We start from the raw sequence: 15,471 nt of genomic DNA on the forward strand, positions 1-15,471 counted from the left end.
TATCCTGGGAACCTCCATACGCTGCAGGTGTGCTCCTAAAAAAGAAAAAAAAAAAAGGGTCAAAGTAGTAAGACACATCCTATAATAGCAAAAGCTGTTCTTCCCTCCATCCATCCCTCGTACCTAATATGCGAGTGGCTGATGTAAACTGCAATTCTGCTAAGTGTGATCTGAGGTTCTGAGGGCTCCCAGTGCCGATTAGGAACCATATCACTGATAGAACCTCACGTGTGAGGATACTCAGGAAGGGAATAAGAAAAATGGGAAAAATTACTCACCAACAGCAATGACATGTAGATAGCCAGGATCCAAAATAAACTCAGCAAGACAAGGGACCAGAAGAACCAGACTCCTGTACCTAGAAAAACGACCCTGCAAAAATGTGTTTCAATTCTTAATATACAGTAGAAATTAGGAGCATCCATGTCAAAGATCAGGGACGAGACTGGACTAGATGAGGCATAAGAAAATAGAGGCAGGAGTTGCTTTTGTGGCTCAGTGGAAATGAATCTTACCAGTCCATGAGGATGTGGGTTCGATCCCTGGCCTCGCTCAATGGATTAAGGATCCGGCATTGCTGTGAGCTGTGGTGTAGGTCACAGATGCAGCTCAGATCCTGTGTGACTGTGGCTGTGCCCACCAGTTGTACCTCCAATTTGACCCCTAGCCTGGGAACTTCCGTATTCCTCATGCTTCAGGTGCAGCCCTAAAAAGAAAAAAAAAAAAAAAAAAGACAGAGAAAAGAAGAGGCGTATAAGAAGTGAAACAATTTGGGAACAGATGTGTGAAAACCTTTGGGGATATTTAGTTGAGAAGTTTTAACTTTGTTCTGCAGATGAGAGAGTACTTTAAGGGCTTCTATACAAATTCCATGGATTTTAAAAGTTAATTAGGATACATCCTCAAAAATTATGTACCCTTTAAAAGATAACATAATACAGAAATTATGGAATGCCAAAAGAGAATAAGCCATCCGTAAGTTCACTGCCTTCATAAAACTAAGACTTCCCATTTTGGCAGGTTCCTTGTTCATATGAATATATTTTCTCACATAACAGCAAGCCACCATATTAATTTCTCTGTGCTGTGTAAGAGATTTGGGGCCTTTAAAAACACTTCTGTGAGTTCCCTGGTGGATGAGTGGGTTAAGGATCTGGTGTTGTCACTGCTGAGGCTTGGGTTCAATCCCTGGCCCGGGACCTTCCACATGTCTCATGTGCGGCCAAAAAAAAAAAACCCCAAAAACAAAATAAGACGACAAAAAAAAAAAAAACCCATTTCTGGTCTTTTCTGTTTCCATAGTAGTTTATGAGGGAAAACTTAAATCTACTTGCTAAGTGTAACAGTTACTACTTATCTAAATACTGTATGTCAAAGAATCTAGACTCTTCATTTCAAGATAGCAGAAATTACTTCCTCTCCACAGAATACTTAGAACAATTTTATTCTAATGATACAAAATATAGATTAGTGAACATATAACCACATTAAATATAAGAGGAAATTGTCTTTGATCAGGGGCTAGAAGACAGACCAAGAGAAAGAAAGAGGCAGAGGACACCTCAGCAAGAGGGATCCCAGAATGAGACAGTGGGAAGAGTACTCTGTAAAAGATGACCAGGAATCAGTAAATGTGTAAGTAATGTTAACAAATTACCCCAAATAAAGCCAACTAATACAGTAACTTGCCCAAAAATATAAGAATCAGAAAAGAACCGTAAAATAAATATGTCCAAGATCTTCAGAGAAATAAAAAACACATGTCCATGTAACGAGATTAAGATATATGTTTGTGTGTTTGTTTGTGGCCAAGCCCATGGCATGTAGAAGTTCCTGGGCCAGAGACTGAACCTGTGCCATAGCAGTGACCTACGTCACAGCAGTGACATCAGATCCCTAACCCACTGAGCCACCAGGGAACTCCAAGAATAGGATGGTTAAATGCAAGCACAGTAATGATCAAAAAAGTGAAATAGAGGGGAAAAAAGCATGTAGGATGGACTTCACAGCAGTCTAATTCAGCCAAAGACTTAATTAAATGGCTTAACCAAGAGGAGTGACACTGACTTTACTTTCCAGGTGGGAAAGAAAAGCTAAGTTTCGCCATTTAATGGTGCTTCTATCTTTTCTAATCACTTCTCTAGTCCCATTAGATTTTTTGCCACTCCTTATCAATAAAATAGTCCTTTTTTTTTTGTATATTCACTCACATGAAAATATTAGTTGGGCTCCAAACTGTCCCACCAAACTCAGGCGAAGCTCCCACCTACCTTGTGGGAACTGCAGGCAAAGGAAGAACTGTGACATTTTTCTCTCTTTTTCTCTCCCCTTCTTCTACTTCTTCCTCGCTCCTTCACTGTGGGTGGTGGTAATGGGGTAACACAGGGGAGTGAGAAGAATGAAAAGGTGCCTAGGTGACCGCCTGTGTACAGCAGTGGGATATCAAAAAAGAAGTCTGTCTTTGCCATCATTTCTTTAAACTGGGATTATACTGAAGACTGAAGCAGGCTCACGCTACACAGAGTGCGCCAAGCTGAGGCTTCTTCCTGACACAGCAGTTTCAAGTGCTTTTTCTCTTTGCTCTGGGCCACTGTTTTGCATCCCCCTAACAGTATAAGCATGCTGTTCTTTTGGATGAAGCTCCTCTTGTTCAACAAAGACAATGTTCTGGGGCAGCCTAGTCAATACAGCCTTCTCATCCAAATTCAAATGATCTGTATTAATCTTCCAGCGCACCTTCCCTGCTTTCCCACAGATGCAAGGTGAGGCGCTTCTTTTCATCTTCTCCTAAATGCATACCCTACATACCACAATGCTTTATATCAGCACCACCAATTGTCAGCTAAGAGTAACTGAAGAAAACAGAAGACACTTGGATGAGGCATCAGCTACCTTCACAAAGCAAGCAATGAGGAGACAAGTCTAACCTCAGAGCACATATAGAGGAAAAATGAGAAGTGACAGTCACTCCATCAAAAAGTCAGCTTGATCTTTCCCTAGCTAAAGAAAATGACTTAGACAAGCTGGAAAATATGTTTTTAAAAATCAAAATGAAGGCATAAGAGAGCTATCAGTCAGTGAAGAACTAACTAACCAACATCCAAATAAGAGAGGAAATCCGGAAACACAACTTGGTAGTTATGCGATTTTTCTCTAGAAGTGGTTGAGATATAGGAAGGAGGGCTTCCTGTAGCTTGCAGGTCTAGAAGGACAAAAAAATGGGAGTGGGTACTCTGATAGACACTGTATACTTTGATTTGAGACCTTCTAGGGCTATAGCCTAAAAATAAGCATAAACTAGAAATAGACTGCTTTTGGGAGACTGAATCCTAGCTTTGAATCATCTAAATGTGTGAAATAGGGTTAAGGTGAATAGGATTTGCTACTACCCCTGGGTACCTGTCAGTAACTTTCTGAGAGGACAATACAATTTGAGGTCTCAAATTACCTATGCAACTTTTAACAGATAACATCTGGCACTCATGAAAAATAATCAGGCACATGAGGAGAGGAAACCTCATAGTGAATGCCAAAAGAAACAATGGACAACATAAAAACATATTCAGCGAATCTAGATAACAGAGGTATCAGGTACAGACTTCTATAAAACTATGCTTAAAAAATTTAGATTGGGAAAAAATTAATTTCAGTAGAGACCTATTAACAAGAAGACCAATTAAAAATTCTATAAAGGAAAATACATCAACAAAAGTTAAGAACTCAGTGAATAGATTTAATAGCTGATAAAACAGAGGCAAAAAAAATTATCAAAAATGGGTTAGAAAAAAAAATCAAGAATGATACAGACACATTTAAAAAACCCATGAGAAATACAGAAGAAAGAGTAAGAAATGGGGTAGAGAAAAGGTCTCATATACATGAAATTGAAGTTTCAAAAGCAGAGGCAATGGAAAATGGGGTAAAAGCAGTATTTGTAAAGATAATGGCTGAGAACTTTCCAAAAATGATTAAAAATTTCATACTAGTCTAGGATTATCCAGAAAAGAAATTATTGTAGGGATTAGACCTTATGCTATGATGAAAGATTCTAGAGAAGGCTGTTACATCTACTCTGACATTTGATTACTGGGTGATGTTTATAACTCTAATTTAAGTACTGGCATATATGGTTAACTACTCTTTTTTTTTTTTGTCTTTTCTAGGGCTGCACCCGCAGCATATGGAGGTTCTCAGGCTAGGGGTTTAATCGGAGCTATGGTTGCCAGCCTACACCACACCAACGCCGGATCCTTAACCAGGGATCGAATCCACAACCTCATGGTTTCTAGCTGGATTCGTTAACCACTGAGCCACGATGGGAACTCCTATGGTTAACTACTCTTAATGCATCTTATTTTCAATGGGAGAAGAGAAAAATTCATATATATATCCATATGTATCATAAATATGTCATATATATATGTGCATATATATATATATATATATATATATATATATATGCGCAGAATTCTGGTCCCCATGACCAACTTTGTCCTCTACTGTCACTAGTGAAGATGTCATTTTAGATGGTAAGAGGAACCCTGAAGATGTAATTATATACCAAATCCATTCTTTTTTTCCTATAGAGGTTATTACAAACTATTGAGTATATTTCCCTAATCAGCTGACTTTAAATAGGCAGATTATTCTAGGTTATCCGACTGAATTCTGTGTAATCCCATGAACTCTTAAAATCAGAAGAGGAAGCCATAGATGAGAAAGGAAGAGAAAATACTGAACCACTGCTAGCTTTGAAGACAGAGAAGCCTCATATACTAGAAGCTGAGAACTATTTCCATCTGACAACCACTAAAGAATGAAAATTTCATTCTTATAACTAGAAGGAACTGGATCCTTTTTTTTTCAGCTCACCCAGTATGTCACATTTTTTTCATTTATTTTTTATTTTATTATTGAAGTATAGTTGATTTAAAATGTGTTAATTTGTGCTAAACAGCAAAGTGATTCAGTTATACACACACATTATTCCTTCATTAATATTCTTTTCCACTATGGTTTATCATAGGATAGTGAATATAGTTTCCTGTGCAGTATAGTAGGATCTTGTTTATCCATTCTATATATATGAGTTTGCACTTGTAACTCCAAACCCCTAATCCATCCCTTCTTCAAACTCCCTACTCCTTGGCAACCACAAGTCTGTTCTGTATGTCCATGAGTCTCTTTCTGTTTTGTAGATAGGCTAATTTTTTGTGATCTTTTGTGATCATATAAGTAATATATGGTATTCGTCTTTCTCTTTCTGACTTAACTTCACTTAGTATGAGAATCTCTAGTTGCATCCATGTTGCTGCAAATAGCATCATTTCATTCTTTCCTATGGCTGAGTAGTATTCCATTGCGTGTATGTACCACATCTTCTTTAAAAAATTTTATTCATTTTTAAATTATAGTTGACTTCAAATATTTATTCAATCTATGTTGTACAGCAAAGTGACCCAATCACACATGGTACCCTGTTCTGTACAGTAGGACCCCATTTCTCATCCATTTCCAATTGTACAGTTTGCATCCACCAGTCCCAAACTCCCCGTCATCCCACCCCCATCCAACTCCCCCTGGCAACCACAAGACCGCTCTCCATGCCCACGGTGTTTCTGTTTTGTAGATAGGATCACCTGGGCCATATTTTACATTCCACATATAAGGGCTATCACATGGTACTTGCCTTTCTCTTTCTTTCTTACTTCTCTTGGTATGAGAATCACTAGCTGCATCCATGTTGCTGCAAATGACATTATTTTGTCCTTTTTTATGGCTGAGTAGCACTCCATTGTGTGTGTGTGTATATATGTATATGTGTATAAATAAATAAATATATGTGTATATATCATATCTTCTTAATCCATTCATCTGCTGATGCACACCGCACTTAAGTTGCTTCCATGTCTTGGCTATCGTGAATTGTGCTGTGATGAACACAGCGATGCATGTATCTTTTTGAATTAAAAGTTTTGTCCAGGTATATGCTCAGGAGTGGGATTGCTGGGTCATATAGTGGTTCTATATTTAGTTTTCTGAGCTACCTCCATACTGTTTTCCATAGTGGCTGTCCCAATACATTCACACCAACAGTAAAAGAGGGTACCCTTTTCTCAATACCCTCTCCAGAATTTTTGTTTATTTGTTTTTTTAGGGCTGCACTGGTGGCACACGGATGTTCCCAGGCTAGGAGTCAAATTGGAGCTGTAGCCACTGGCCTATGCCAGAGCCACAGCAATGCCAGATTCTTAACCCACTAAGCAAGGCCAGGTATGGAACCTATGTCCTCACAGATGCTGAAGACTGAAATGGGTCTCTTGTAAACAGCATATATATGAGTCTTGTTTTAATATCCATTCAGCCATACTGTGTCTTTTGGTTGGAGTATTTAATCCATTTACATTCAGTGTAATTGTGGATGATGATGTGTTTATTGCCATTTTGTTAATTGTTCTGGATTGTTACTTTGGATCTTATTTCTTCTCTTCCTCTTTTTTTTGTCTTCCCTTATGATTTGCTACTATCTTTAGTGTTGTGCTTGTATTGCTTTTTCTTATGTGTGTGTCCATTATAGTTCTTTGGTTTATGATTCCCATTAGATTTTGATATGACCAATTATATGTGTACAAAATTGTTTTGGGTTGTGGTTCTCTTATTTTCAGATGCATTTCCAATGTTCTGCATTTGTCTTCTCCACTTCTCACACTTGCTAGTTTTGATATCATATTTGTCAATGGGTGATTTTCTGCCTTTACATTATTTTTACCAGTGAGTTCTCTCATTTGAATTTTTGTTTCTAATTGTGGATTCCTCTTTTCTGGTTAGAGAAGTTCCTTTGGTAGTTGTTGTAGAGCTGGTTTGGAGGTGCTGAATTCTCTTAGCTTTTGCTTGTCTGAAGAGCTTTTGATCTCTCCATCAAATCTGAATGAGAGCCTTGCTGGGTATAGCATTCGTGGTTCTAGACTTCTCCTCTTCAACACTTCAGATATATTTTGCCACTCCCTTCTGGCTTGCAGAATTTCTGCTGAAAGATCAGCTGTTATACTTATGGGAGTTCCCTTGTATGTTATTTGTTGCTTTTTCCTTGTGGCTTTTAATATTTTTTCTTTGTATTTAATTTTTGTTAGTTTGATTAGTATCTTGCTGTGTTTCTCCTTGGGTTTATCCTGGGTGGGATTCTTTGTGCTTCCTTAACTTGAGTGAATGTTTCTTTTCCCATATTAGGAAAGTTTTCAGCTATAATCTCTTCAAATATTTTCTCTGGCCATTTCTCTCTGTTTTCCTTCTGGAGCTCCTATGATATGGATGTTGGTACGTTTAATGTTGTCCCAGAGATTGTGCAGACTCTTCTCAGTTCTTTTCATTCTTTTTAATTTTTTCTGTGGTAGTAATTTCCACCACTCTGTCTTCCATGTCACTTATTCATTCTTCAGCCTCCATTCTCCTGCTGTTGATTCCTTGTAGTGTATATATCACTTCAGATATTGTGCTATCAATCTTAGTTTGCTTGTTCTTTAGGTCTTCTAGATCGTTGTTAAATATTGCTGTGTCTGTGCCTCCATTTTTTTTCCCCAAGATCTTGGATCATCTTTACTATCATCACACTGAATTCTTTTTCATGTACATTATCTCTCTCTCCTTCATTTACTTGTTTTTGTGTGGTTTTTTTGTCTTGTTTCTTTGTCTGATAGTTATTTGTCATCTCATGTCTAACTCTGTTTATTGTCCCCCTGACAGCAGGTATGGAGATGCAGCAGCTGATGCCTAGTCTTGGAATTCTCAGGGGTGGTAGCAGCTTATGTGTACCCAGAGCGCATATTGAGAGCTGTGGTATTACACGATCTCCCCTGGAGCCCAGTGGCTGCTTGGATTGCAGTCTGTGAGTTGGCAGTGGTTCATGGTCTGTGGGACTGTTTTTGTGGTGGAGGCAGCACCGGATCCTGCAAATCTTCTTGGTTCTAGGTAGCTCTCAGGACAATTTTCAGCAGTTGACAATGTCAGCAATTTCTCCTGCAGTTCCTCCCTGTCGTGAAGGCTCTAAGGGCTGCTCTCTGCAGCTGCAAAGGCAGGTTCCTTTCTGTAGGCACTGCCTTTGGCCAGTCTAGAGAGACTTATCTTTAGCCCCAAAGGTGGGGGCTGCTCCCTATCTGTTGCTAAAAAGCTCTCTTTTGCTGTAGGCCCTACACCATTCCAGTGGTCCCTCTCCCTACTAGGCCAATGGCAGAATGCTCCCTGTAGCTGCTGCAAAGTGAAACGTGCTCCAGTGGGCCCCTCTCAGCTCCTTCAACTATCCATGCAATGTACACTGCTTCTGTGGTCCCCTACTTGATTTTGGCTGGGATCACAGAGCTTGTGCTATTCTCAAGGATCACTAAGATCATTCATGCTGTTTCAGAGATAACTTTCTCTGCCACCTAGGAAAATTGAGGCTCTCCACCTGCCCAAGAGGTCCTGTGCAGATTCCCACACCATCCATGCTGTTTCCAAATTCACCTTCAACTCCCTAGACAAATTACAGCTTTTTGCCCACCCTGGAGCCCCCTTCCAACTCCTAGCATCATTCACACTGTTTCAGAAACAATTTTCTCCATCTCCTAAGTAAATTGAGGCTCTCTGCCCACCCAGAAGGCCCCATGAGGACTCCCACACAGTCTGTGCTATTTCCAAATTCACCTCCCACCCCCTTGACAAATCACAGCTTTCCTCCCACCAAGGAGGATCCTTCTGAATCCCAGGATCATTTGTATTGTTTCAGCAATCACTTCAGTGTTCCCCCACCCAGCTGATGGCTGTATTACTTCTGAGTAATACAGGGCCTGTATTACTTCTGAGTTTCCTCTGCCTGCTCCAAGGGTTCCATCCACGGGATCCACTTTCTCTATAGCCTTAAGGGCAGTGGGCTGCTCCCCACTGGTAAGGAGCCTGGAGTGTAGATCCTGCTGCTGGACCAGTTGGTGTCTTACAGCCTGAAAGCGCTCATAGGGGGTAAGGCTATAGTGGTGGCTCTCACTCCTTCCCTCCAGCACCCCCTAAAAATGGTGCCTAGCCTCCAAGCCCAACCAGATTTCCTCAGCTTACGGCCTCAAATGTGGTCACTCTAGACTAGTCCCTTCAGGATGTCTGTGTGTCACCAATCCTTGTTTTTTCCCAGGTAGCCAGCCCCAGCTCTCTCTCCGAGTCTGATCTCAAATGCTGGAATTTCAGTCCCTGGCCCCTAGTCTTGTCAGCCTGGGTTGGGAAGTGCAGAGCAGTGAGACTGACCATTTGTAGAGGACCATTTCCATTTCAATGGCTTTACACAGATTGCTGTGTTTTTTTCCAATACTCCAAAGTTCCTCCTCTGTTCTGGCTGGTCTCCTCACTGCTGTGGGGAACTTCCCAGGGCGTGGGCATTTTTCCTTTTTCTAGCTCCCTCCTAGGGGCACAGGTCCCGACCCACTTCATTTATCCATCTCTCTCTTTTTCTTTTCTTTTTCTTTTTTTTGTCCTACCCAGTTTCATGAAGTTTTCCTTGCTCTACTGTAACCCTGGGGTCTTTCGTCAGCATTCATCAAATTTTTTGTGTGAATAGTTCTACATATGGATGGATTTTCAATGTATTTGTCAGAGTAGGTGAGCCTCACATCCTACTCGTCAATCATCATTTTTTTCTTCTCCTATACCACATCTTTATACATTCATCTGCTAGTGGACATTTAGGTTGTTTCCATGTCTTGGCTATTGTGAATAGTGCAGATAAGAACAAAGAGGTGCATGTGTCTTTCTGAATTAGAGTTTTGTCTGCATATATATTCCCAAGAGTGGTATTTCTGGATGATGTGGTAGATCTACATTAGTGTTCTGAGGAACTCCATACTGTTTTCCGCAGTGGTTGTATCAGTTTACATTCCCTGGTAACTTGATGAATTTGTTTATCAGTTTTAGCAGTTTTTTCATGTGGAGTCTTCAGGATTTTTTATGTAGTATCATGTCACATGCATATACTGACAACTTTATCTCTTCCCTTCCCATTCGGATACACTTTATTTCTTTTTCTTGTCTGATTGCTATGACTGGGACTCCCAATACTATTTTGAATAGAAGAGCTTAAAGTGGGAATCCTTGTCTTGCTCCGATTTTAGTGAGACGTCTTTAAGCTGTTCACCATGAAGTATCATACCAGTGGTGGGTTTGTCATAAATAACGTTTATTATGTTGAGATATATTCCCTATCTACCCACTTTGGTGTGATTTTTTTTTATCCTGAATAGAGGATGAATTTTTTGCTTTTTATGCATCTATTGAGATAATAATGCAGTTTTTGTCTTTTCTTTTATTGATGTGGTACATCACATTGATTGATTTGTGTATGTTATTAAACCTTCCTTGTGAACTTGTGATAAAGTCCCCTTGGTCCTGGTATATGTTACTGGACTCAGCTTTCTAATATTTTGTTGAGAATTCTTGCATCTACCTTCATCAAAGATAATACCCTGTAATTTTCTTTTTTGGTGGTGTCTTTGGCTTGGTTTTGGTAACAGGGTGATGTTGGCTTCATAAAATGTCACTTGGGGGGTTCTATCCTTTTCAATCTTTTGGAAGAGGTTGAGAAGGGTCAATACAAGTTCTTCTTTGTATGTTTAGGAGAATCCACATGTGAAGCCATCTGGTTCTGGACTTTTGATTGTATGGAGTTTTTATTTTACTTTATTTTTCCCATTAGGGAATTTTATTGATTTTTTAAGATTTTTAAAAAGATTTTTATTTATTCCACTATAGTTGATTTATTTATATTTTTAAGCTATGTTATTTTTTTATCAAGCAGTCTTAATTGTAATCAATTGTTATTTCCCCAATACATTATTTTTTCTACTGTACAGAATGGTGATGCAGTTACACATACATGCTTACATTCTTTTTTCTCACAGTATCATGCTCCATCATAAGTGACTAGACACAGTTCCCAGTGCTACACAGCAGGGTCTCATTGCTAATCCATTCCAAAGGCAATAGTCTTCATCTATTAACCCCAAGCTCCCCATCCATTCCACTTCCACCCCCTACCCCAAGGCAACCACAAGTCTATTCTCCAAGTTCATGGTTTTCTTTTCTGTGGAAAGGTTCATTTTGGCCGTATGTTAGATTTCAGATATAAGTGATATCGTATAGTATTTGTCTTTCTCTTTCTGACTTACTTCACTCAGGATGAGAGTTTCTAGTTCTATCCATGTTGCTACAAATGGCATTATTTTGTTCTTTTTGATGGCTGAGTAGTATTCCATTGTGTATATACCACATCTTCCTAATCCAATCATCTGTTGATGGACATTTGGGTTGTTTCCATGTCTTGGCTATTGCGAATGGTGCTGCAATGAACACGTGGGCACATGTGTCTTTTTTAAGGAACGTTTTGTCCGGATGTATGCCCAAGAGTGGGATTGCTGGGTCATATGGTAGTTCTGTGTATAGATTTCTAAAGTACCTCCATACCGGTTACACCAGCTTACATTCCCACCAACAGTGCAGGAGGGTTCCCCTTTCTCCAAAGCCCCTCTCTAGCATTTGTTGTTTATGGACTTATTAATAATGGCCATTCCAACTGGTGTGAGGTGGTATCTCATGGTAGTTTTGATTTGCATTTCTCTAATAATCAGGGATGCTGAGCATTTTTTCATGTGCTTGTTATCCATCTGTATATCTTCCTTGGAGAAATGTCTATTCAGGTCTTTTGCCCATTTTTCCATTGGGTGGTTGGCTTTTTTGCTGTTGAGTTTTTTGGTTTTTTTTAATTACGAATCCTATTTCACTTCCAGTGTTTGGTCTGCTCATATTACCTACTTCTTCTTGATTCAGTTTGGTGGGATATATGATTATAGAAACTTGTCCATTTCTTCTAGATTGTAGGAACTAGATTCTGCCAACAACTTGAATGAACCTGGAAGTGTATTCACACTCAGAGCCCCAGGTAAAAGTTCAGGCCAGTCAATACCTTGATTTCAGCCTTGTGGAGATCTTAACTAGAGTACCCAGGCAAGCATTCCTCATTTCTGACCAAAAACTAAGAGTTAAAAGTCAGTATTGTTTTAGACCAATGACAATTGACCCTGAAACTTACTGGGGGCCTTCAGACAAGTGGGAACTCACTCATATTTATAACTTCTATTTGATGATGGAGTATTGCTCTGGTGATTCTGTCTGATTTTGAGTATATTTATTGAACTATACTTCCAGAACTAGAGAAATAACCACAGGATAGGTCTGGGGATGAACTAGACCCACTGTAGAGATGGGCCTGAGCCAAAATTCCATTGATTACCTATCATCCAAAAGCTCCAACTCTTACTATGGAACCACACTGGTGTTTTACATTTCCAGTTATTTGTTTCAGTTCAGAGTCAGTGTCCAGTAATCCCACAAATGTATTTCTTCTTTCCCAATAACAATCATCCTTGTAAGTGCTTAAATGTTCTTCTGGGAGCAAACTAGGAGGAATATTAATAGAATGCACTTCTGGCTGTGCAGCAAGGTCCCTCCTCAGTACTCTCTCTCCATTTAAGGGTCAATTTATTTGGTAAATAAGTAAAATAGAGAATAGGAAAACAATGGTAAAAATTAACAAAGTTAAAAGCTGGTTTTTGAAAAGATAGACAAAATGACAAATCTTTAGCAAGACTAACCAACAATAAAAAACCAAAGAAACAAAATGAAAACCTGAGAAGACCCTCCAAAATAAAATCATAAGTGAAAGAGGAGATATTACAATGGACACCACAAAAATACAAAGCACCCTAAGATACTACTACAAATTATTAAATGACAACAAACTGGATAACCTAGAAGAAATGGGATAAAATTCTAGAAACATAACAACCAATGAACACTGAATCATGAAAAAATAGGAACATACCAATACTTTTAAGCAGATTGAGTCAGCAATCAAAAACCAAGATCAGATTACTTCACTGGTAAATTTTTCCAATATTTAAAGAAAAATTAACCATAAATCTTCTTAAACTCTTCCAAAAAACAAAAGAGGAAACAACAGTCCTAAACTCATTTTATGAAGCCTGCATTATTCTGATACCAAAGCCACATAAGAATACTAAATGAAAACTATGGGCTAATATTTCTGATAAATACAGATGAAAAAATTCACTGAAATATTACCAGCAAACCAGACTAAAAAGCACATTAAAAAAGCCACACCATGATTGAGTTGAATTCATCCCTGTGACACAAGAATGGTTCGGCACATACAAATTAAAAAATTGACAAATATCACATTAATATAATTAAAGATAAACTCATATAATCGATAAAACTCCTAGAAGAGAATATAGGCAAAACATTCTCTGACATCAACTGTACAAATGTTTTCTTAGGTCAGTTTCCCAAGGCAATAGAAATAAAACCAAAAATAAACCAATTAGACCTAATCTAATCAAAGTTACAAGTTTTTGCACAGCAAAGGAAACCATAAAAAAAAAAAAAAACCAAAAGACAGTCTATAGAATGGGAGAAAATAGTTGCAAATGATTCAACTGACAAGGGCTTAATATTCAAAACATACAAATAACTCATACAACTTAAGAGCAAAGAAAAAAAAAACCCTCAATTTAAAAATGGGAAGAAGATCTACATGGACATTTCTCCAAAGAAGACATACAGATGGCCAGTAGGTACAAAAAAAAAAAAAAATGCTCAGAACCACTTATTATTAGAGAAATGCAAATCAAAACTTCAATTATGTACCATCTCACATTGGTCAGAATGACTATCATTAATAAGTCTACAAATAAATGCTGGAAAGGGTATGGATAAAGGGAACCCTCCTGCACTGTTGGTCGGAATGTAAATTGGTACAACCACTATGGAGAACAGTATGGAGGTACCTCAGAAAACTAAATATAGAACTACATATGATCTAGCAATCCCACTCCTGGGCACATATCCAGACAAAACTGTAATTCCAAAAGATACATGTATCCCTATGTTCATTTTAGCACTATTCGCAATAGCCAAGACATGGAAAACAACCTAAATGTCCATGAGCAGATGAATGGATTAAGAATATGTGGTATGTATACACAAAGGACTACTACTCAGCCATAAAAAGAACAAAATAATGCCATTTTCAGCAACATGGATGGAACTATAGATTCTCATACTAGGTGAAGTAAGTCAGAAAGAGAAAGGAAAGTACCATATGGTATCACTTATATGTGGAATCTAAAATATGGCACAAATGAACTTATCTACAAAACAGAAACGAACTCATGCAGACAGAGAACAGACTTGTGGTTGCCAAGGGGGAAGGGGAGGGAGTGGGATGGACTGGGAGTTTGGGGTTATTAGATGCAACTATTGCATTTGGAATGAATAAGCAATGAGGTCCTGCTGTACAGCTAACTATATCTAATCATTTGTGATGGAACACGATGAAAAATACTATGAGAAAAAGAATGCATATTTATGTATTACTGGGTTACTTTGCTGTACAGCAGAAATTGACAGAACATTATAAATCAACTGTAACAAAAATTTAAAAAATCAACTATAATAACATTTTAAAAAATCATATAATCATCTCAACAGATGCAAAAAGATCATTTGACAAAATTCCACATCCATTCATGACAAAAACTCTCAATAAACTGGGTATAAACAGGGTTTACCTCAACATAATAAAGGCCACATATGAAAAGCTCATAACTAACATCTTACCCAATGATGAAAAGCTGATTACTTCACCTCTAAGATCAGGAACAACACAAGGATGCCCACCATCACCACTTTTATTCAACATAGTATTGGAAAGCCTAGCCAGAGCAATCAGGAAAAAGAAAAGAAATAAACAGAATTAGAATTGGAAAGGAAGAAGAAAAACTGTCGCTATCTGCAGATGACATGACATTACACACAGAAAACCTAAAAGACTCCACTAAAAAAAATGTTAAAACTAATAAATGAGGAGTTCCCGTCGTGGCGCAGTGGTTAACGAATCCGACTAGGAACCATGAGGTTGAGGGTTCGGTCCCTGCCCTTGCTCAGTGGGTTAAGGATCCGGCGTTGCCGTGAGCTGTGGTGTAGGTTGCAGACGCGGCTCGGATCCCGCGTTGCTGTGGCTCTGGCGTAGGCCGGTGGCTACAGCTCCGATTCAACCCCTAGCCTGGGAACCTCCATATGCCGTGGGAGCGGCCCAAGAAATAGCAACAACAACAACAACAACAACAACAAAGACAAAAGACAAAAAACAAAAACAAAAACAAAAAACTAATAAATGAATTCAGTAAATTTGCAGGATACAAAATCAACATACAAAAATCTGTTGTATTTCTGTACACTAATACCGAGCTATCAGAAATTAAGACAATCCCATTCACAGTCACATAAAAAGGAATAAAGTCAGGAGTTCCTGTTGTGGCACAGTTAGTTAATGATCTGCCTTGTCACTGTGGAGGTTCTGGTTTGATCCCTGGCCTGGAGCAG

The 15,471-nt window shown here is 38.7% G+C and overlaps 1 pseudogene; it reads right to left on the minus strand.

The window, feature by feature from the left end:
* LOC100524885 overlaps positions 1 to 15,471 on the minus strand; it is a 106,591-nt pseudogene that overhangs the window by 70,779 nt on the left and 20,341 nt on the right.

Source organism: Sus scrofa, chromosome 9 (assembly GCF_000003025.6).
Source record: "Sus scrofa isolate TJ Tabasco breed Duroc chromosome 9, Sscrofa11.1, whole genome shotgun sequence".
In the NCBI taxonomy this organism is placed as follows: domain Eukaryota; kingdom Metazoa; phylum Chordata; class Mammalia; order Artiodactyla; family Suidae; genus Sus; species Sus scrofa.